The following is a 25,163-nucleotide window of genomic DNA, read 5'->3' as shown; positions in this document are numbered from 1 at the left end:
TCCTCCTCCTCTTCCTTTTTCTGTTTTGTAGTTGTAGATTGACATAATCCCTTTATTTTATTTATTTATTTTTATGTGGTAATGACGATTGAACCCAGTGCCTCACACATAGTAGGCAAGTGCTTTTTCACTGAACTACAACCCCAGCTCTTCCATTGAATCGGTTTTTATGCCAATGATATACTATTTTAGTTACTATATATTTGTGGTATGTTTGGACATTGTGATACCTTCATCATTGTTATTTTTAGTAAAGATTGTTTTGAATATTTGGGGGTCTTGTGGTCCCATATGATTTTAGGATTATTTTTAGTATTTATGTGAAAATGTCACTGGTATTTTGATAGGCATTGCATTGCACCTATAGATAACTTTGGATACTATGGACATTTTAAAAATACTTAAATTTCTAATCCATGAACATTGGATATCTTTCCATTTACTTGTGTTTTTTTTTTTTTTTTCAGTTTCTTTCATCAGTATTTTGTACTTGTTAGTGCAGAGATCTTTCACCTCCTTAAATTTACTTGTAGGTACTTAATTTTATTTTTGTTTTATGTAGATATTATAATTTTTTTCTTATTTTTAAAAAAGCTCAGTATTGGTATAAAAATGGTACTGATTTTTGTATGTTGATTTTTTTTTATTATCTTGCTACTTTGCTGAATTTGCTTACTTGGATCTAACAGTTGTGAGTGTGTGATCTTTAGGTTTTTCTATATGTAAGATCAGATAATTTACCAACTAGTGAAATTTAACTTCTTTCTTTCTAATTTGGATACCTTTTATTTTTTTCTCTTGCTGGTTGGATCTGGCTCATACTTCTAGTACTGTTTTGAATAGAAATGGAAATCTTTGTCTCATTTCAGATCTTAGGGAGAAAACTTTCATTTTTATTTGTTTGATTTGATGTTAGTTGTAGTGTCATATATGGCCTTTATTGGGTTGAGGTACATTTCTTCTATACCTAATTGAGATATTTTATCATGAAGTGATGTCCATTTTTGTCAAATGCTTTTTCAACATTTATAGAAATGATATGATTTCATTTTTTCTTTCATTCTATAATGTGAAGTATCATGTTTATTGATTTGTATATATTGAAACATCCTTTCCTACTTGGGATGAAACCTTCTTTATTATGGTAGATGATTTTCTTTGATAAGCAATCAAGTTAGTTTTGATGATAGGTTGCTGAGGATTTTTGCATCTGTGTTCATCAGGAATGTTGGCCTGTGGTTTTCTGTTTTTGTTACTAGTATCTTTGATTTTGGCATTAGAGTATAATGCTGGATTTGTAGAATACATTTGAAAATATACCCTTCCTCCACTAGTTTTTTAGAATAGTTTACACAAAAATTATTTTCTTTTTTAAAAATTAACAATTCAACTTCTTCACTTGTCATTGGTCTGTTAAGATTTTATATTTCTTCATAATTCAGTTTTAGTAGGTTTTTTGTGTTCAGAACTTATCCATTTCTTGTAGGAAAAAAAATCCTAAAAATTTATTAGCACATAAATTGGTTATTAAAGTCTTATGATCTTTTGCAATTCCCTGTCTGTTTTAATGTCTCCTTTTCATTTCTAACTTTATTTATTTAAGTCTTCTCTAATTTCTCTTTAGTCTACCTGAATGTTTATTGATTTTATCTATCTTTTCAAAAAAACAACTCTTTGTTTCATTGATCTTTTGTACTTTTTACCTCTATTTCATGAGTTTCTTCTCTGATATTTATAATTTCCTTCTTTGTATTGATTTTAGGCTGAGATTTTTCTTGGTTTATCGAGTTCCCTGATGTGACATATGAGATTGTTTATTTGATATTTATATTCTTTTCTGATGTAGGCATCTACTGCTATAAACTTCCCTCTTGATACTGCTTTAACTATGCCCTATAGGTGTTGTTTCCATTTTCATTTGTTTTAAAGAACTTTTACATTTCATTTTTAGTTTCTTCATTAACCTAGTTTTTTTTTTTTCAGTAATGGGTTTAATTTTCATCTATTTCAAAGGTTTCTGAATTTCTTTCTACCATTGCTTTTTAAATTTTATACCATTATGGTTAGAAAAGATACTTGGTATTATTTCAATTGTTAATTAGTTACGATTTCAGTGAACTGATATTGGATCTATCATGGAGAATGTTTCATATGTAGTAGAGAAGAATGGGTATTCGATAGCTTTTGGATGAAGTGTTCTGTAAATATCTGATAGATCAGAAAGTAGAACAAACAACAACAAAAATCTGTTGGGTCAAGTTGGCATGAGACTGATGTTTCTTTGGTAATTTACATGTTGATGATCTCTATTGCCAAAATCTCCTATTTGTATTACAGTCTGTTTCTCCCTTTAGACCTATTAATATTTGCTTTATATATTTAGGTGCTCTGATGTTGTATGCATATATGTTGCTAATTGCTATATCCTCTTACTGAATTGATCTCTAACTCCACTCTTCCCTCAAACACACATTTTGAAATTTTATATAAAATTTACACATTTACATTGTTTATTCTTTAGATTGTGGTTATTATTTTTAAGTGTTTTGTTGTTTACTGTTCACACTAAAGATTTAATGTGATTTACACACTATCAATACATTTTTAGAGTCTTCTGAATCTGGCCAATAACTTACTTTTACAAGTCGGATTTTTTTTTTTATGTTTCTCATTAGCATCCTTTTATTTCACTACAAATAAATTTGTTTAGTATTTCTTGTTAGTCAAGTCTGGTGGTGATGAACTCTCATTTTTTGTTTGTCTAGGAAAGTCATTATTTCTGTTTCTTAAAGTCAGTATTTTTCTTGACTGCTTTTTTCCCCTTACTTTCTTTTTCTTTGTGGTGCTGGGGATTGAACCCAGGGCCTTGTGCATGCAAGGCTAGGACTCTACCAACTGAGCTATATCTCCAGCTCAAAGCCAGTATTTCTCAAAGATAGCTTTTCTGGGTATAGTATTCTCAGATTTTTTTCTTTATTTTTCTTTTTGCTTTTATACATCCTGCCACAAATGTATTTGGAAAAGCATTATTTCCTCTTCTGGTTTTTAAATGTAACTTGAGCAATTTTTAGGAATTGATGGCAGTGAATTCTATTGCAGATCAGAATAAATATTATTAGATAATTGCACAAGAATAACTTTACAAGTGCTACATACCTTGTTATTTCTTGATTGACAAAATGGTGGCTTATATTAATCTAAAGGCTTGATCTAATAGCAACAACAAAATAAATTGATATGTATAGATTTTTGACAGATGTTTTGTTGGGAGAAGTTTGTATTTCTCCAGTTGTTTTTAAAAAATTGGACATATAACCACATTCGACATGTCTATTTATTTATTTATTTGGTACTAGGAATTGAAACCAGGGACTTTGCTACTGAGCTACATCCCCAGTCCTTTTTTTTTTTTTTTTTAATTTTGAGATAGGATCTCACTAAGTTGTCAAGGATCTCACCAAATGGCCCCAACTGGCCTCAAATTTGCTATCCTCTTGCCTTAGCCTTCTGAGTCGCCGGGACTACCAGCATCGGCCACTGCGCCCAGCAACACATCTTATTTTGAACAAGAGGATTAGCCCTCTTCTCTTCCACAAACTCTTCTGGGTGGTGTCATTGCTTTGCAACTTACCAGTTTAAATGCTAATTTAAACATTTCATCCCAATAAAATATTTTACAACAAAATATGTGAAAAGAGCAAGGAGAGTGATTTTCCCAGGATCTTAACTCACTTTCAAATGGCTCTAGACTTCAGTGACTCTAGGTCTGAGTAAGAATCAGAAGTATAAAGCTGGAAATGATGGAAGGGTAGAGGAAGAAAAACCTAACAGTTAGCATTTAAGAAGAAGGATAGTTTTTTAGTGAATATCTCTGGAGTTACAAAATACTGTAATCACAGAAACAGCAAGATGTTTGACAAAAATAGCTTCAAACTTTATGAATAGTTGGAAGTAAGTTAGGTTTCAAAAAATAGAAATGTCTCAACTTCCAAATACTAAATTTAGCAAGTGGTATATAATCACTATCATCAGAGGCTGGATCCCTCAAAACACCATCTTACTGAACAAACATTTTGAGTTCTATGGTCATATTCCTACTTCTTTATGTGGTGGAGAAAAGGGATTTCAGAGCTAGTTATGGTAAGGTCTAAGTGCTTCCCTCGATTATATACATTTTTTTGTCTCAGTGAGTAAGTCCAACATAAATATTTAAAACATAAATTCTTCTACAGGGAAGGGAATTTCCATGTGAACCATTTTTATAGGGACTTTTTTTTTTTTAAAGGGAGAACCTGAACTCTAAAGGAGACAATGGTATCAAATTAGAAGATCGCCAAGAAAATGGCACTGCAAACATGTTGAGGTACAAACTTGGAAAAAACGGAAATTTCAAAATAATCTCATTTATGATTCATTGCCCTTATGACCTCTTTAAAAAGCAAGATGAAAACGTCCCCAGACTACATCACCATAGAGTCATTGGTATGAAGTTGTTTTACCCCCCACAGTGATGTCATTGCTGGTTTCAAACCACTCTAAGCAAACACTATGTGGACAGATAAATGTATGCTGTGCCTTCTGGTTTTATGGTATTGAGAGTCAGACTACATAAAGGGTAATTTGTTTATGTCTGCTGTTTTTGTTAGATTAAAAGAAGTTGGATTGCCTAGACAATGAGTGTTCTGCTTCAATGAGTTTTTTTTAAGAAGCTAGTATTTATAAAGAATCACAATAAAAAGTTTCCCTTTGTAAAAGAAAAATCCAAAGCAACAGTTGGTTATAGATTGAGTGAAACAGCTTCAGTCATTAGGAGGTGGGGCCCCAGAGTTAGACAGATATGTTTTAAATCTTGACTATGGCCACTTATAGCAGTGCAATTTTGGAAAAATTATCTAACCTCTTCACACCCTAGTTTGTTTGTTTGTTTATTTATTTATTTCTGGTACCAGGGATTGAACTCAGAGACACTTGACCACTGAGCCACATCCCCAGCCCTATTTTGTATTTTATTTAGAGACAGGGTCTCACTGAGTTGCTTAGTGCCTCACTTTTGCTGAGGCTGGCTTTGAGCTCGTGATCTTCCTGCCTCAGCCTCCCAAGCCACTGGGGTTACCAGCATGTGCAACCATGCCTGGTTAGTTATTTTAACAACAACAACAACAGCAATAATAATTGCACCAAACTTCTAGGTGGTTTGTGAGAAGCAAATGTCCATACATTTGCTTCTCACAAACGTACTGCACTGCATTGCCAAGTGTCTAACACATACATTGCTAAGTGAAAGTAGTTATTATGGTTATTGTTGCTGGATCGACTTCATGATCCAGGTTCCACAAACCCCAGCATTCTATTCCCAGTAAAGGAGAAGAGGAATGTATTGTGGAGGATGATGTCTTATCCTGCCATCAGCCTCAGAAGCTAAGGAAATCTTTTATGTTATCTATGAAGCCATCATTCATAACTTTTTCCAAAAAAAAATTTCATATTTTCTATCTGTAGTAGAAATGCTGGGCAATGTTTTATACATTTATTAAATTTATATTTAAATTTAAAGCAATGTTTCCTTTGGTCTGACACTAAAGCCACTATGAATTTAAAGACTATCTACTTGCCCTAGAATCTTTTGATTTATTCTGAGTGTAGTTTCTATACTATTCACAACTGAAAAGAAGTAATACAAATCTGTGTGAACTCTTACTGTATTTCAGGTACTGTGCTAGACATTTCACGAAATTCATTTTATTGAATCTCCAAAATAGTCTTATGAGGTAGGAAATATTTTTATTTAAACAGAGAATTTAAGTTTATAGATTCTAACCATATTATCTTTCAGGTACCAATTTCTAGAGTAAAGCTTCTATGTTTTTTAGTATTCATACAGTGGCCTTTAATCTACTGTAGTTTTTTCTTTGTTTGCTTTCGTGTGTGGTGGCTGTGTAGTGAATTGGTTCAGAATAGTAGCTATGAATTCTGAAAGACCATGATTCTAATTCTGACTCTAGACTAGTGTTAACCTCAAGTAAGCTGCCTAACTTCTTTGTTATTTCACTTGTAAAACGGAGCTAATGTTATCCATTTTGGATTTACTTTTGGAATCAGATGACTCAACTTAGTGTAAAATGTTGAAGACACAGTCTAGATGTAATAAGCATTCATTCAATGATAGTCATTATTTTTGGTCAACCATGAGCTACTGATGGATCTCACACACACACGCACACATGCATGCATGCCTACTGCTAGACACTAGAGTGGGTGCCAAGCAAAAAAAAAAAAAAAAATAAATAAATAAAAATGAGATGCTTATAGTATTTAGACTTAGAATGTGATGAGAAATCAGCAGGCATCTGTGAAAAAATATTCTTAGACATAAAAACGGGTTCTATGAAGGTATAGAAAGTAGCTACAAATTCTTAGTTTGGAGTACAGCTCAAATTAAAACAGGTGGAGAAAATGGTATCTGAACTGGATTTGGAAACAAAGAGCAAGGCAAAGTGGCATATGCCTGTAATCCCAGTGACTTGGGAGGCTGGGGCAGGAGGATCCCAAGTTCATGGGCAACTGCCGCAGTCTGGCTGGGCACAAAATAACTGAGCCACCACAAAAACTTGTAGATTCTAACAGCAACTCTTTATTCCTGAACTCTCACCGACACTCTACACGCACGTTCTGGGAAAATACACTCCCTCCACCGGGCTCTGTGTACCAATTCTCTCAGAACCCCGTGAGAACTCAACGGGAGCTCAAGGAGTGGGCACCTGAGGCAGCAGGATATGCCCTAATCCCAGCAGGATCCGCCCTAAACCTGGAGCCACCCTAATCCCTGAGCAGGGTCACCTTTCAACCCCAAAATGCCATGCATCATTCCTACTTGGCTATGGCTCTCAGCAGGCAGCCTTAGTAATTTACGGAGATAGTAAGTAACTTAGCAAGACCATCTCAAAACAAAGAATATAAAACAGACTGGGGATATAGCTCAGTGGTAAAGTGCCCCTCTACCAAAACAGGAAAATTAAAAAAAAAACATGCTACTATTTAGAGAAGGAAGAAGGCTTGCCCAATGCAGGAAGCAGAACAACTAAAACCCCTCAACTATGAAGTACCGTGCTTAGAATAGTGAGTATGGTGTGACCATGTGTGGTGTGACTGGGAAGTAGATTTTGTGGCTGTCTTAATTTAGTAATAAGACTGAAAGACAGATATGGCCTAGTTTGTTAAGTGCCTTGCTAAGGAGTATTAATCTTACTGTCTTGTTTAAACTTCTCTATTAGAAATGTGGGAAGTATAAGAAAAGAACCGAATTAAATAGAGAGGAGACGAGGTTCAACCGTAACACAGGTTTTTTTTTTTTTTTTTTTTAGGATAAACCAGCAAGTGGGGGGGCCTGGGGACTGAGACCCATCTTTGGCTTACAGCCTGGGGTATATATAGGGGATTAGGTGGGGGGATTTTTTTTTGCCCTTAGGCTATTGCAGGGTTTATAAGGGAAGGGTCCTTGTGGTGTCACTCTTAGTGTTTTCAGGATGTCAGTCCCAGATAACAATTTCCTTTCTTGTGATGAGGGGGTTTTGGGTTTTCTTTGCATGGTAATGGATTATTGATGGGGGTTTAGGTCAGGCTGAGTCAGAGTGACCTCGGATGATTCTTGTTCTAAGGTGGAGGATAGGTTTAAAGATGGTGTTGGCTGTGTCAAGTTCTTCCTAGCAGAAAGTGTACTTGGAAAGGTAAGAGAGAGCACCATTAAGTGAGCACCATTAAGACATTCATTGTGCTTGTTGAAACGTGATGAATTCCTGGGCAGAGACAGGGACACAGGAATGGAACAGAGGAGGAGTGCGTGCAAAAGAGACAAGGAAGAGAGAGAGAGAGAGAGAGAGAGAGAGAGAGTGTCAAAGGCATTCCTTCATGACTTGTGGAAGTGAGGATGAGGGGTTCAAAGATGATATCTAGTTTTAACCAGAGGGCTAGAAACTATTCACCAAGATCAAGCCCTCACCAGGAGGTTTGAGGACAGTGGTGTTTCTGGATATAATGCAGATGAAGTAACTTTGGGTAATCCAGGTAGCAATGCCCTAAATACAGAGGGAAATCTGGGCCTGCAGTTTAAATGAAGAATCTAATACTAGATGTAAAATAATATTACTATGATTGACACATATAATTTATTTTATACTTGAAAACACCAGATAGTATTTTCAAAATCAAGGTATACAAAATACAAATATTCTTTGAATAATGTACAAAAGTATTTTAGATGGAATCTATCTACTTAATACCAGGCTCACTTTTTTTGTTGTTCTAATCTAGAGAACTTTTTTTTTTTAATAAAGAATAGGGTATGGGAGAGTCAGTGATTCTGGAATTCTCTTCTACAAGTACTTTGCCAGAACCTGCAGAACCTGTTTTTATCAGTTCACATAAACTCCACCTGCTGGGGCTTTTGTTTGATTGGCAGTCTTGGAATCCTCTTGTGAGAATTAACTGGGCGGCTTTATCTATAAATAACATTCATTTTCAAGTCTGAGGTGTAAAGGTGTAGTCATGGTGATGAGAGATTGTCTAGCCTGCCCGCCTTTTTAATCCAGGGTTAGTCCCTGAAGCATTTGTCAAGCTTTTACATTCTTGTCCCATTTTTAATATTTTGAGGAATAGTTCATGAAGAAAATAACTTTTCTTGGGGGGAATATGAAGTTGTTTTAGAATTTAGCCTATTAGCAGTATTATTATTTTAATGCTTGCTTGAGTGACATTTGAATAACTTTTAATAATGTATAAAACACTTTCACTGACCTGATTTCATTTTTACATTCAGAATAAACTGTCTGGAGGGAAAGTTATGATTACCATTTAAAAGATGAAGAAACAGACTAAGAGAGGTAGGGGAAATTGCTCAAATTGCTCAAAGCTAATTAGAGTTGGGACCAAGACTGGGACATTATTTTGACTCCAGATGAGTTTTTATATAGCTATCTCTACTTTTTCTAGTAATATTTCTAACATACTTAGTATCCTTTCTTAGTCTCAAATGTACAGACTATAAATTTCAATGTTTTTCATCTTAAAAATTTTCAATAGGTCATTCAATATGGTAAATGGGCTATTCACTGTGAACAACCCATTTGGAAAAAATCCATATGTTAACTCACCATGTTATCATAGTTGTGACAGTTGTAGGTTCTTGTTTGATTTTCAAAGTGTCACAGTTGTAGATTTGATTTTCTTTTACAAAATATTATATGTAGCTGTAGACTATGTGAAGCTTAAACTCAGTTAAAAGTAATCTTTGCCTGGGTTCTGTGACAAACACCTTTTGTTCCAGCCTATTGGGAGGCTGAGGCAGGAGGCTCTCTTGAGCCCAGAAATTAGAGATCAGCTTGAATGACACAGTGAGACACTGCCTCTTATGTAAACAACACACTCTTTGGCTATAATTGTAAGAAATAGACATGTTTTAAAAACAGACATCATTTTAAGTCTGGTGTTTAAATTTTATTAAAATTGAAAACTAAAAAGAATAAGAAATGAAACTGAGATGGAGCAAAGGTGAAGTGGAATCTCTTCTGATTAGTCAGTATGCCACCTGGCTTTTTTAAAGAGAACAGTTTGAATACCACTCTTAGGGATTTGAAAGTAAAAATCGATCTTTTATCCACAGTACATTGTCTTTTCTGAAGCCAGCAGAGGACATGCAAAGACTTTTCTCTGGGGACGACCCCTGCAGCTATAGCCTCATTCTTTGCCCTGGTTCTGATGCTGGAGCTATTCAAGCAATCTGACATTGTTTCCCTTCATGCTTAAGTTTGTATTCTTATTATTCCTTGAGGTCTTCCTTGGTTACAAAGAGAAGAATTTAAACAGGAGGTATCTAAACTGAGATCTCAGACTTTTTGCTTTATATGTTAAAGAGTTATAATCACTGAAACAGGTGGTTCAGCAGGAGATGAGTGTAGACACTATATCACTATTTCCTGTGGAAAGAAGATTATTAGGCTACAAAAAGCACATAATCTAGAAAGGAGAGTATCAGAAAGGACCAGCTAACAACTGCTTCCTGAGATACACAAAGCAAAAGAGCTCTTGTTCTGATTGGTTAACTTTTAAATGTTCACTTTTGGGACAGTGGAATTAATTGTAACGGGTGTGATAACCCTTTCCTTACCTGGCAGTGCATTATTTTGTTTCTCTCTTTCTACTTTTATTTGGTTCCTTCTAAACATATAGTGAGTGGATTCTTTAGAAACAGAATACGGCCTTTTCTTCATCTTGGCCAAAAAGAGATGGAATAATCACTTCAGTACTCAAGAGTCTTTTATCACTTCAATACCACTTGGTATTTCTATGTATAACATTTTGTATTAAAAAATGATTTTTTTGTGTGTGGTAAAGTCATCAATTTTAAGGTTCCTTGAAAACAAATTTGGTTATTTTCACTCCATACTTTTTGATCTGTAAGTGCTGATTAAAAAATGTCCTTTTTTATTGGATTATTTCCAAAATCCAGTTTGGGACAATTGGACTAGTCTTACATAAAATTCTCAAGTAGTCCAAATTTGTCTTCAGCTTCTCACTTTCTCTTTTACAACTTGGATTCTCTTGCCTGGCTGATCTTCCTGGTCCCACTTTACTAGCCACTCTGCCTGTCCTTCTTGGCCTCTGACCTTTCCTCTCTCCTCCTGTCCATTAAATACTATCTGTACCTTGACCTCTAACCTCCAGGTCTTATTTACTGCTTTCTTTCTTTTTATTTTTTTTAAGTGGATTTCAAATGGAATAACACTTACCCAGGTTGTAAAATTCCTGAGATCAATAACTACCAGTATCTTATAAATGCCTGCCTATAATACTATTAAATATTTAATTATCTTCATTATCATTAGAATTTAATATGCTTTCATTCCCATGATCAAAACAGTACCTTTTTATACTTGCCATAATTATTGAGCATTTTTATTAGTTCCTTTTCATTACACATAATATTAGGTCTCATTTTGACATAATTATGCAAGCATGGAATATAATTTTACTGCTTTCTTTTTCACAATAAGTATTTTGAAAAATTAATCTATGCTGAAGAATTTATGATTTATAGTGCCTTACATTTTAAGGTAATGTATATTGATATTTCAAAATCACACTATGAAAGTGTCAGTAGAAAAATATATATTAATGCCAAGAATTGTAGGCTCTGGAGAGGCCAGTTTGAAAGATAATTTGAAGGCACCTGAAGGCCTTTGGTTACCTCAGATTAAATATTGTAGGTAGCCACCTACATAATTTAGCATGTAATTCTGATGTTGTTTGTAGATTTTAACTCCACATTCAGTAAAGCTTTCATAAAAATTTATGGCAAAAAATAACTTTTCAAGGTAATTAGCTATTTGTCAGTGAGGAGAAAAGGATCTTACTGGAGATTTGCCTTGAATTTTGTTATATGGCACATTTTATCTAAGTATCATAGGCTATTTCTGTACTCATAATTATGAATAGGAGGGCTTTAAGTTTACTGTCATAAATCTAATGTTTCCAGGATTAATATTAAAAAGAGCAGAGCTTGTCATGTTGTATAATTATATAGGTAAATTATGTATTTCCCTGGAGAAATTTAAAAACTTTCCAGTTTTTTTTTTTTTTAGTTGTAGTTAGACCCAATATTCTTATTTTATTTATTTATTTTTATGTAGTGCTGAGGATGAACCCAGTGCCTTGCTTGTGCCATGTGAGTGCTCTACTGCTGAGCCACACACCAGCCGCTTTCCAGTTATTTTAAATATTATTGTATAGCAAGTTTCCCTATTAGCATATTGAGTTCATAGGAAAAGAGCATTTCTGATATTACCTACTATTAAACTGTAAATACAAAGTATTGTCAACACCTGTACTAAATGAAGTTTCCTACTTGGTATATACCCTCAGTAAAGTAAATTAAGGACACGTGAAAACTGCATTGAGGTTTTGAGGTCACAGCTGCAAATGACTTTGAAAGTGGTTGGTAAGCCGGTAGAGAGGATAGCTGCAGTTCACAATTATGTCACATGAGGGCAGCATAGTCACATACAGACTTGCTGTCTGGTTTGATCTTAAATCAAAAAACCTGATTCCAAAGGCAATTATGCAGCTCCCAAACATGTAAATAAAGCCAATTACATGTTTCCAAACTGATGGAGACACACGATGAAAAAACTGAGAGAGTAAATATGCTTATAAATAGTTTTTTCGACTGAATATTTTTATTAGCAGTATATATGATTTGCATTAGAAAAATAATTTGCAATTATAAATAGACATTATGTTATAGTTAAGAATGAGAGAGAAAGAGAGTTTTCCTTTTTGTGAGTGGAACCATACATAGCCTTTACATGTTGGTATCAGACTACTTGTGTAGTCTGTACATGGTATTTGGGGCATTATTTAACATTATTATTAAGGATCAAATCAGATAATGCAGGGAAATGAATTTGAATATACTATAGATATAAGTTCAATATAAATGTGAGTTTGCATTATATTCACTAGGCAAATGCTGAACTCAAGTATGGATTTTTTTTTTCAAAGATCTTCCTTAATTTGGAACTTGAAAAGGAAAACTCTCTTTCTCTCTCATTCTTAACTATAACAAGCTATCAGAGACCATACACAAGAATGAATTTGAGTGGGAAGCTTAGATTGTATTTTATGGTATTTATTATCAAATAATTCTGGAGAAAAAGAAATACCTGGGGATTGAATCCAGGGACACTTAAGCATTGAGCTACATCCTCAGACCTTTCTACTTTTTATTTTGAGACAGCGTCTTGCTAAGTTACCTAGGCTGTCCATGAATTTATGATCCTCCTGTCTCAGCCTTCTGAGTAGCTAGGATTACAGGATTATTGGCATGTGCTACCATGCCAAGAATGGGAAAAAAAAAATTGCTTGAAGGAATTAGTTAAGGGGATTTTAGTAAGAATAGAAAGTTTAAAATCTAGTGTGAATTAGAGAAGAGATATCACAAGTGCTATACGGAAGAAAAATTTTTCTTCTCAAAGATTTGAATCCTGGTATCAGGGTAGTGATTCTTTCCTACTTAGGAACTAATCCATGGTCTATGAAAGCAATATCGGAGAAAATAAAATCATGGAAACAATTTTCAAGAGAGGAAACACAATCCTTTTCCAGTTTATTCAGCTTTTTTTCTTGCTGTGCGACAGAGCAGTGACTTCATGCTTCCTAAATGGTGGACCTGAAACTGCAAGTTTGAGCAAAGAAATTTGATCTTGTTGAATTCTGAGTCCATATGCAGTAACCACTTACCCAGAACCTAAAGAGCTTAAGCTTCTGGAGAAAGAAGAACTGCAACCAGGAAATGAAACTATACATGTGCCAAAGTGAATGATACAGAGCTTAAAGGAGGAAGCGGGAAGTCAAGCTAGAAAGATTAGGAAGAATCGGAAGTGGGATTTGAATGTGGCCTTAAATGTTGCTTGGGATTTGGAAAAGGAATAGGCAGAAGGAGAAAATTTAGTGGGTGTTATGGGCTGGATTATATCACTCCAAAATTTTTATGTTAAAGTCAATTTTAACTCCCAGTACCTTAGAATGTGATTATTTGGAGACAGGGTATTTAAAGAAGTGGTTAAGGTAAAGTGAGGACACTAGGGTGCACATAATCCAGTGACTGGTGTCCTTATCAGAGGAGGAGACTAGGAGACGCAGATGCTTGCAGAAGGATGACCACATGAAGACACAGGTTGAAGATAGCCACAAACCAGCCAAGGAAGAGGCCTCAAAACCAGTGCTGGCCACACCTTGATCTCAGATGGAGTCTCCAGCATTGTGAGAAAGTAAATGTCTATTGTGTAAGCCACCCAACTGGTGGGCCATTATTCTGATAGTTTTAGCAAACTAGTAACAGTGGGGGAAATTATAAAACAAAGGTGTGGAAGTAGTAATTGGTGTTTCCCTGGAGGACATCTAAAAAGAAAATTACAGTTTGTTATTAAAGGATGTTTGGTTGGCTGCTTATAAAAACAAAATGATATGACACTGTTCTGAGAAAGTTGGGGTTTAACCCTTCATGGTCTGGTCAGAAGTTTGGAGTAAAGATGGAATTGCAAATGCCCTGTGTTTAGAAGTCAAATCTGGCAGTGATATGAAGGGTTCCATCAGAGACTGAAAACAAAAGTCACATTTTGATGAAAGGAGTCTGGCCTAGGGAAACAAAGCCAGTGGGGCACATATCAGTTATTAAAGAGTAGGCAGTCCTTGATGGCAAAGGGGCACACCTTAATGTACTAAAGTGGTTTTGAGAGAGGTTGACCCGTACATATCACAGAGGTACCAATGATAATGCACATGTCTGAAGCCAGATTCTGTCCCACAGGAGGCAATGAGACAGGCTGGATTCAAGGTTAAGAGTGTTAATGTTGGAGCTAAGAGATGGGGGAAATCTATGCGACAGTGTTTAAAAGGGCAGGCATCTGTGGCCACCTGAATCAGCATGCCTGAGTGATGGTCTCACAGCCAGCGACTCACCCGTATGGGGAGTCTGAGGTTGGGTGAACTGTCTCACATCCAAGCAAACAAAAGAAATTTGTAGGTTCTGTGCCACATTTGAGTTGAAACAATGAATGAACACATGGAAACAAGAGGAGGGAGGAACATGAGAGAAAAACATCTGGCAAGCGGGGTGATCAAAGAGTTGGGTCATTATTCCTTTTTTTTTTTTTCCTTTTTGGCAAGGTCTCCTTATGTTGCCCTGCTGATTGACCTCCTGGGCTCAAGTCATCCTCCCACCCCAGCCTCCGAGTAGCTGGAACTATAGATGCACATCACCACACCCAATTTACATCTTGAATATATAATATTTTTATCAATTAAATATTTTTAAACATAAATAAAGGGTGATTGAGATTTTAAGGGGGAAAAAAGGCAGAGGACTAAAGATGACTAAAGGACTTTTAAGAACAAAGGTGTCAACTATATAATTCTACAGTGATGCCCATTATGTTAATTAAGTCATTTATATTTCTTGAGATGTAAGCATCCTCTCTCGTTCCAAAATTATGATAAACTTCGATACAAATACAAATTCCTTTGTGTGGCTAGTTTTTCCAAAACTAGGATAAGGAATTATGTTTCATGTTTGAGTTAGTCCTAAAGACGTAAAAGAATTTATCCACAGAAAGTAAGAATCAAGTAAGAATAAATATTAATTAAAAACAGAGGCTCTGAGCCTGGGGTGACCAGGGGAAAGTGGGCATCCAACTGCTTTTTTCTTTTTCAGTTGGGTAGGGTTGCTAGTTCATTTTCTGTTGCTAATGCCATAACACCACAGACTGGTACAAAGAGAAGAGGTTTATTTTGGGGTCAAGTTTCTGATCCAAGGTTGAAGGGAAGCATCTGGTTATGGTCTTCTTGCTGGCAGAGTCCTGGGGTGGCACAGGAAGTCACATGGTGAGAGGCAGGGAGTGTGTAGGGGTATGTGTGTTCTGGTTTCTTTCCTTCTTCTTTGAAGCCCTTGGCTTTCAATCATGGGGATTCCATCCCTGTGACTTGACTTAATCCAAATCACCTCCCAGAGGCCCCACCTCTAAACACCTAAGTTAAAGTTCCCACTCTCTGAAGACCTCAAAACAGGGATTCAACTTCAGCGTGAGTTTCTAGTTCCGAGTTTTGGAGGGGACAACCCATGTTCAAACCATAGCTGTAAGTCACACGGGCGTAGTTATCCTCCAGCCTGGATGCCACTTGGTATAGTAGTTCATCCTTGGCAAACTCTTCCATATGCACTTATAGAATCTGTTTGAAGGACCCTTAAGAATCAGAAAAATAATTTTAAAAAGCAACCAATGTGGCAATGACTTATTAAAAGATCTTTTCTTTTCCAAGAAAGCAACTCATTTTACAAGAAAATTGCCAGTGAACTCTATTAAAATAAACTGTTGACTTTAATTCAAACTTTTTTTTTTCTTCCCATGCCGCTCATTCCTGCCATGACTAGTTTACGGGAAGGTAAATCCCTGACATTAGAAATAACAGGCCAAATCATTAAACTTTAAATAGAAGGAGAGTTACGTGATTGGTCAGAGGCCAAAAATCATAGCACTTTTGTTTGTTTTTATTCTTAATAGGATGGCCAAGCAATGGAAATTGCAATATGAATTACTAGAAATATTATTCAAACATTTTATCTGGAGAAACAATTCGGTAGTTTTTCTTTCCCTCTTCAAAACTTATTATTGATGAAACCAGTACTGTAGTAGATAAGATCTTGGAGAAGTTTTTTTTTTTTTTTTAAAAAAGCAATTTAGAAAGAAAAAGTAATATTTAGTAGGTTTCTTAACATATAAAGCAATCTAATAGTTTTGTAATAGAATACAAATTACAAAAAAAGAAATATTAGCAGTGTTATGGTTTGGATATGAGGTGTCCCCCAAAAGCTCATGTGTGAGACAATGTAAGAAGGTTTTGAGGTGAAATGATTGGTTTATGAGCATCTTAACCCAATCAGTGAATTAATCTCCTGGTGGGATTAACCGAGTAGTACTGAAGGTGAGTAGGGTATGGCTGGAGGTGGGACCCTGGGGGCATGCCTTTGGGGTATATATTTTGCATCTGGGAGTGGAGTCTCTCTGCTTTCTGATCATCATGTGAGCTGTTTCCCTCCACCATAGTCATCTGCCATAATGATCTTGCCTCAGCTTGAGCCCCGAGGAATGGAGCCTGCTGTTCATGGACTGAGACTTCTGAAACTGTGAACCCTTACATAAACTTTTCTTTTCCTAAAATTGTTCTGGGCAGCCTTTTAATCATGGAAGCCAAAAAGCTGACTAAAACAAGCATCGAATATAAACATTTGATTCCTTGTTATATCATTGAGATGGGTTATCATCGAATCAAATCTAAATTACATAAAGTAGGCTGGGGATGTAGCTCAAAGGCAGAGTGCTGGCCTAGCAAGCATGAAGCCCTAGGTTTGACCCCCAGTATCATAAATAAATATAGAAAATAAATGCAGAAATACAGAAAGTCTGACCTGTGAAGATGTCATTGTGGGTTGATCTGATAAAGTTTCATAAAAGGGGTGGTAGCTTTAGTTGGGCCTCCAAAGATGCTAAGGATTCTCTGAAAGCTGATACAGACTATCATCTAGCTACATTCTATCATCTAGTGCAGGATTTTCAACCTTGGCACTATTGACATTTTGGACTGGGTAATTCTTTGTTTGACTGTCCTTCACATTGTGAGATATTTAGCAACATACCTGGTCTCTACCATCTAGATGCCTATAGCAAGCCCTGTCTCTACCCCAAATTGTGACAATTAAAAATGTCTGCAAACATTGCTGATGTTACTAGTGAGGGAGTGGGGGCAAAATTGCCTTTGTTGAGTACCACTGATTTAGCATAATGGACAATAATGTATAATTAGAGAAATCAATTTTATTTTAGTATCTTTATACACAAGTAGGAGAATAGTGGTACAATTTGGGTATAAAAGAAATTGCTTAGTTCTTTGAAGGAGGTGGCTTTGATTTCCTCTCCAAGTGGCATTGATTAGTTCAAGAAGAATAACAACAGATTATGCTAACAGGAGATACTTCGGCTGTTATAGAAATCATAAAATCTTTTACCTGTTTTACTGAGGGCTCCAGTGATGACTGTACTTTTCCTGAGATTCCCTGAATAATGCATACAGACACACTAATTTCTGATGATTCATTAAAATTACAGTTTAGGAAATATGAAGCACATTAAAAATACACTTTAAAGCCTACTCATGTTTTACTTTCTCACTTGAAATACCAAGTGAATTTATACTATTTCCATTTACATCGATTTCAATAAACTTAGACATCGCTTTAGTCATGTCTAGCCAAACATCAGGGGGTCTGACTGTTTTAGATTGGCTAGGCAGCTTTGGATAGCTTTAAAATTCATATTCAAAGAATGATGAGGTGACAGAGACTTAAAATGGAAAATACTCACCTTAAAAGAGCTAAAAAAAAATGAAAGAGAATCAGGTCAGCATAAATATCTGTGGATGTGCATGATGTGCACAATATTTAGCCTCACTTTCATATCTGATTTCACAGATATTATCAGAGTTTCATAAAGAAGATAACTTCTTCTGGTTTAATGTCTTTGAGTTATAGCATGAACTTAGAATGAATTTTACCTGTTTTAGTTAGAATAATCTATCAAAACAGGAAGTCTGGTCCTTATGAACTGATTTAACAAACACCTCTTAAGTACTTAGCATGAGATGAGACCTGTGATAAAAGGTAGAGACTAATATCCTCAGAATCTTATAAACCAAATAAAGGAGGTGCTATACAAAAAGAGTATAAGTAAAATTAAATGTTACAGATAGCTACATTCTATCATCTAGTGCAGGATTTTCAACCTTGGCACTATTGACATTTTGGACTGGGTAATTCTTTGTTTGACTGTCCTTCACATTGTGAGATATTTAGCAACATACCTGGTCTCTACCATCTAGATGCCTATAGCAAGCCCTGTCTCTACAAGGCAGTCACAAAGGAAGGGGAGATCAGTGAGACCAGGTAGATAATAGGAAAAATGTGGAACTATGTCATATTCCTATCAATAGTGTATGCTGTCTCACTGGTCCCTTGTCAGTATGGAGTGTTATCATTTAACATATTTTGTTGATTTGGTAAGCAAAACTTGTATCTAGTTTTAGTTTGCATTTATATGTTTGGGGTCCATTTTTTAAAAATATATTTGTTTTCCGTTTGTATTTCCTTCTTTGTGAATTGTCTATTTATGCCCTTTCCTGCCATTCATTTTTAAATTTAGTGCTCTTAGTGCCTATCTTCCCATTCCTACAAGTACCTACATGACTGTTTACGTATTGAAACACATTTGTTCTGGAAAAGATCACCCAAAAGAGCATAAATTCTAAATCCAATAAATTGGTTTCATGTCTTGCCATATTAGATATCTTCTAGTATTGTCAATCTGCTTCCTTCTTTACAACCTCTGCACCCAGAGTTTCCACATTAGCTTAATTTTTGTTCTTATTGCATGTCTCCAGCCATTTCTTCTCAGTCATTGTTTGTGGCCCCTTTATACATATAAACATTTGATTCCTTGTTATATCATTGAGATGGGTTATCATCGAATCAAATCTAAATTACATAAAGTATGTTTATATGTTTCTTAATTAATGGTGTTTTTGAGGACCTTGTTCTTTTTCTGATTCTGGATCACATTCCGGTTTCCTTCATGCTCACTGTTACCAACTTCATGCATTATTCTCCTGACTTTCCTACCACCTCTGTGTTGTAGCTCTGAAATGCTCATCTCTACCTTAGAACTCTTTGTTTGATTTTCTGCAATCCCACTGATTACTGAACCATTCTGTAGAATATCCCATACACATCACATTTAACAGCTGTGAAATCAAAGCCATTCTTCTCATAGAGAAAGATTTAGCAGATGAACCCCCGACCTATGAAGAAAACTGACTGCTCTCTTTATGCCTCTATATTACTTCGTATATTTTTTATCAGAGTAATCAATGTGTTTTTTCTCTTGTTTTCCTTTTCTGTGTTCTTTACTAGGTTATAAATAAGCTCCTTGAGACTAAATCTGTGCTGCAGCTTGGTGTCCCCAGTGCTTATCACAGAGTGAATGCTCAATAAGACCTCAATAAATATGTGCTTCTTTAGTTAAATAAAGAGTACCCAGGTCACAGTAAATGATCATCTTATTGTATTAGAACATGTGTAGAGTATCATGCTTAATCAGGAACTCCAAATAGCCATGCTCTTAAAAGAACATGAATGAAGAGGGAATTTCACAATGGGAGAAGGTGCCCATGACGGTAGAAACCAGACTATGTCTAATACCATCCCAAACAGAAATACCACTATGTTCATTGGGAAGAATTTCTTTCCAGAATTCTTTTCTGTACATACTTCTTTTTTTCATAAAATCTATGCTTTTATGTCCTGCTTTTTTTCTTGACAAAATGTCTTTAGCATTTCCTCATGTTATTTATCATTTTTTGAAAATGTGATTTTCAATGACTACATAATATTCTATTACATAGACTAGTTAGAACCATTTTTTTAAATCTCTTAAAACTTACTTTCAACTTATGGTATGTACTTTTATTTTTTTCTGGGGTTTTCATGCATAGGAACACATATATGTGTGTCTCTGTATATATATATATATATATATATATATATATATATATATATATATATATGTATGTATGTGGGTGTGTATGTGTATCTAGAATTTATAAATTTTAAGAGTATCTCATCTTTGGCAAAATGTATTTTCATAAATGGAAGAGATGTTTTCAAAAATTCCTCATGGAAGATTTTATAACCTTTTAATGTTATCATTTAGTTCGTGTTTAATTGGTACCTAACAGGAATTTAAGAATGAAACTATATTTTCTACCTAGAGACTGTTTTATTCTTTTCCCAATTTAAAAATATGCCCTTAGAAGATAAATTAAGGAGGGCAAGAAAAGTAACTAATCACTAATCTATATGATAACCTGACCATCAAAATCCAAAATTGAAATAAATAATAAAATTTAAAATTCTTTGATTTGGGATCTTTGATAATTCAGACAGACTTGGACCTGGTCTATGTATAGAATTAATTTACAAAAGCTTAAGTAAGATTAATATTTTTCTTTACTTGTATGTATTTTAAAAGGCTCATTATCAGCATTTCACATTTGAAGTTTTATATCCTATGTGTTATTGAAAACAACAGTATTTAAAATCCTTATTGATCAATCTCTTTATCAATTTTATCTTTCCCTTATTATCACAATTTAACCAGATGTTTACTATTAAATCAGTGTTTTAAATATTCTATAATTACATCCTTTTCATGTTCTTTAAAAAAAATTTAATGAAACCAGGTGTAGAGGGGCATTCCTGTTATCCCAGTGATTCAGGAGGCTGAGGCAGGAGGATTTTAAGTTTAGGGTCACCCTCAGCAACTTAGGGAAACCCTGTCTCAAAATAAGAAACTAAAGAAAGGACTGAGGTGTAGTTCAGTGGTAAAGCACCTGTGGATTCAACTCTAGTACTGCAATAAATTAATCAGTAAATAAAATTGTAATTTAAAACATGGTTGTTGAAATTTTCAAATCCTTGGTTTTGCTGATGCCATCGTAAATGATGGGACAAGTTGTAAAGAAGTTATGATTTGTTAATACAACCAAACAGGTGTTATTTTTACAGTAAAATGGAAATAAGTGAATTATTGCCTCAGACTTCTTAACTTGTGTTCTGTGGTTTCAGTTACCAAGGCGGTCTGAATAGTGTGTTCCTTTCTAATATCAAGTGGAAGTGAAAGCAGCTAAATGCTAAGAACCATATCCAAGTGGTATGATAAATATTTGCAGATTTACATCTTGAGCAGACATTGCTGATAACTGAGGCTTTATTCACTCGATGTTCTTTGGGGAGACAGATTTATTGAGAAGGGTTACTGTTAATGATTGTAATGCCCATGAAAATAGAAAATTGTCTGTTATAATGGAAAGATCAAGGGAGATTTAATATGCCAAATGTTTCCTCTCCAAAGGTAGAAGGAGGTGTTGATAATGTGTGAAATTCTTGTAAGCTTAACTCACCCCTTAAGGAACAGATGACTATATAACCACACTTATAACTCCAAGTTATACTTCCTGGTCTGCTTTTTCATTGGGAATGTCAAGGAGTAGAGCAGTAGTTCACAAATTTTAGTGGGTATCAGTCTCTTGGAAAGCTTGTTAAATATGTAGATTTCTGGCCCATCCAGAAAGATTCTTCTTTAGTAGGTCTGAGGTGAGACCCAGGAAATTTGAGTTTAGAAAACATCCCAGAAATTGCAATATAGATGCCTCCTGAGCCAAATTTTGTGAAATGCCAGGCAAGTAAATAAAGCTCTGGTAAAGATCTTGGGAAAGGCACAGTTAGATATCTCACAGCTGGAAGAAAATGGAATTTTTACCTCTACTGAAGACTCTACATGAACAAAGGGATTGTTCATATGGAGGACTCACAGCTAGAGTCATCGACTCATGAAATCAAAGTTAAAAGAGTCCTTAAAAATTCATCCAACCTCTTTCAATTGTGTACTGGTTCATTTTTTGTTTTGTTTTTTTAACATTTCCAGTAATGGGGATGTATTCAGTCCTATGGCTTTTGCAACCTCGCTTTGGACTTTTTAAATCATCATGGTGTTCATCCACAGAAGTTTGTGTCTCGTGGCATCTATTTTTTCTAAAACAAATAACATAAATGTGTGTTAGATGTTTAATGAGCCATTAGAAAAGAAGGGAGATTAAAAGATTTAAATTAAAAGACAAGTTTCCACTTGTGCCAGTGCTGTCAAGTTTAGACTTCCATGTTGCCAGTATCAATTTCATTTAAAATCTAGACTTCACAGCCAAAACTGCGACTAAGAGAATTTTTTTCTCTGCAGTATTGGGGATTGAACCCAGGGTCTTGCACATACTAAGTAAGTGCTCTCTGTTGGGAGTCTCCCTGAGAACTCCCCGGGCCTTTCAAACATGGTGGCAGGCAAATTGCCAGTGGGTGGCTAGAACTCCCCGGGGCCTTTCAGATAAGGAGCCCCTAATGCACCATGGCAGCGGGCTAGTTGCCAGTGGGTGGATAACAAGTTGTTTTGAAAACCTTCTAATTGGTCCTCCTGTCTTCTGCGCTCGTGGATAGTTCGTGCCCCCCATGAATCTTATGCAGGGCGGACGTGTGTGCACCGTAGGTGATGACCTGACCTTTACTATGATTGGCCCTGGGAGCTTCCTGGTTTAAGATAACTGACTCTCACTTTCTATATAAGCTAGAACCAGCTTGCAGTAAAGTGCTTCATCTTTGTCACTGCTATCTGTGTGTGTGCATTTTAATCTCCGACGACGAACCTTGGCCTTTCACTCTCCAATGAGCTAAATCCTCAATCAAAGACTATTTTCTATATCTATATTATTCTTATTTTTCTTCTACATTAAATCAAATTAGAATGTAAATAAATATCTTTTCTTCCAAAATGTATTTTATCTAGAACATCTGTTTTTTTGTTAAGAATATAAAACTTAAGATTGCCTAAAAGGTCATGAATTCTGTTCTCATGCCTCTGGTGCATCCTATGCCCTTTATCTTGAATGCACTTTCTTTCTTCAGGAGGCCTTCTCACATTTATTTAATGCCATTTTGACCGTTCTTATATCCTCTTTCCCATAGTCTTGTTATTCAACACAATGTGATTATTTCTTGTTCCTCTAATTACACTTGAATTGTGACACACACACACACACACACACACACACACACGGGTGTGTGTGTGTGTGTGTGTATTCTCCTTTATATGTAGGGTCCTCATAGATGAAAGCCAAATCTTTAATTTTATTTGTTTTATTTATTCAGAGAGAATTGTTGATGGAGCAGTAGGCATTTATATTTCTTCACCTCCAGTGAAGTGCCACAGTGCCCAGTCATATACTGTATTAAAAAGCTATGAAATCAGAAGGGAAGGGTCTACTGAGTAATTCACCATTTTCTGAAAATTTTGTTATCGTTTGGATCTGGAATGTCCCTCAAAGTCTTGTGAGGGCTCTGACCTCATCAGTGGATCAATCGTTTGATGGTAGAATGGGCTGTTGGGAGGAGGAATCTAATGGGAGGAAATAGGTCACTGTGGGTATGTCCTGGAAGGATTTATCTTCTCTTCCAGACCCTCCCTCTTTTCCCCCTCTCTCTTTCTCTTGGTTTCCTCGCTGCCATGAGCTGAGCAGCTCTCCTCTGCCAAACCCTTCTGCCATGATGTTCTGTACCACCGTGGGTCCAAAGCAAAGGAGCTGGGTGACCGTGGACTGAAAACCCTGAACCATGACCTGGAAATAAACTTTTCTTTCTTTAAGTAGTTGATGTCAGGTATTTTGTTTATAATGATGAAAAGCTGACTAGCATACCTGTAGCAGTAGAATCAATGACTACCAGTATAGTTGTGCCAGAGGATTGATTGCTGGGGAGGCAGTGTTGACTGAACTACTTAGGATTCGGAATCATGAGGACCACAGAAAGGAGACCTGTGAGAGCAAGTTGGTAACACTTGCTTTTTGAGAACAACTGATTCACAGAACACTCATTTCTGTCTTCCCTGAACTTAAGGTGGTTGTTTATTTTTCTAATATTTGCAGAACCTAAGCAAGGATCCACAAGGTTTCCTTGAGGGCTACTTCACTGGTAACTTTCAGAGGTGTATTCATGTTCTTTGCATAGATATTTTTAAAGCATTTCAAAGACCATGATTTAAGTATGTTGGAATGTCTAGCTTTGGTGGAACTTTGAGGTAATGAGGTACAAATCTTCCCTTCCTTGGAATCTTATGCATATCACAGCTGGGGAAAATTACCTCATATACACCTAGTCAGGACAGCACCTAGACCTACCAAGGCTTCTTAGAGCTGCTTCCAGAATTGGAATTTCCACTTCCCAGGAAACATTTTGAGCACCTTAAAGCTTTATTCTCTTATACTAACTTTCTTTCTTCCATAATGGTTGACATATAGTGCATAGATGCTGAATAACTGTTATATTAAATAGAAGTTTGCCCTTTTAAATTTGTTATCCCTTGAATTTGTTCAAATTCATTTTTGTAAAATATTCTCTAATAGTGTGAATTAAAAATGAGAAGAATTAAAAATGAGGAATCACACTCATAACCTGCAACATCATACATGTCTAATAATAGTATTGGACATTTTTCTTTTTACTATTTATAAAATGTTATAGAGTTATCCAGATTGAGAATATTTTATTGGGCTTTAGCAATACCAAACCTAGACTTCTGTTTGGAAATGGTATTTGCAGTGCAAATAAAAAAATAATAAATCTTTTATGTGGGAGGCCAAGCTTATGGGTGACTGAGTTACACTCCCCAGCTGGGTGCTGAGGCGCTCAGTCACAGAAATGGGTGTGTCTTGCTACAGCCCCATGGGTGAAGCTATGCTCACCTGTCCCTTTGTAATATAACCCCTTGCCCTGTTTAGGATAGAATCTTCCATGGAAGTGCCTTGTGTGTGTCCCCTCCTCTTACTGTGCCCTTGGGTGTGGCCTACCCAGGTGTCAGTCAACCTGCTGACAGTGGACATCATGAAGATAGACTCAGCCCCCTGAAACC

Source organism: Marmota flaviventris, chromosome 12, assembly GCF_047511675.1.
Source record: "Marmota flaviventris isolate mMarFla1 chromosome 12, mMarFla1.hap1, whole genome shotgun sequence".
Taxonomy (NCBI): Eukaryota; Metazoa; Chordata; class Mammalia; order Rodentia; family Sciuridae; genus Marmota; species Marmota flaviventris.
The sequence above is the reverse complement of the archived record's forward strand: the minus strand, read 5'-3'. Positions refer to the sequence as shown.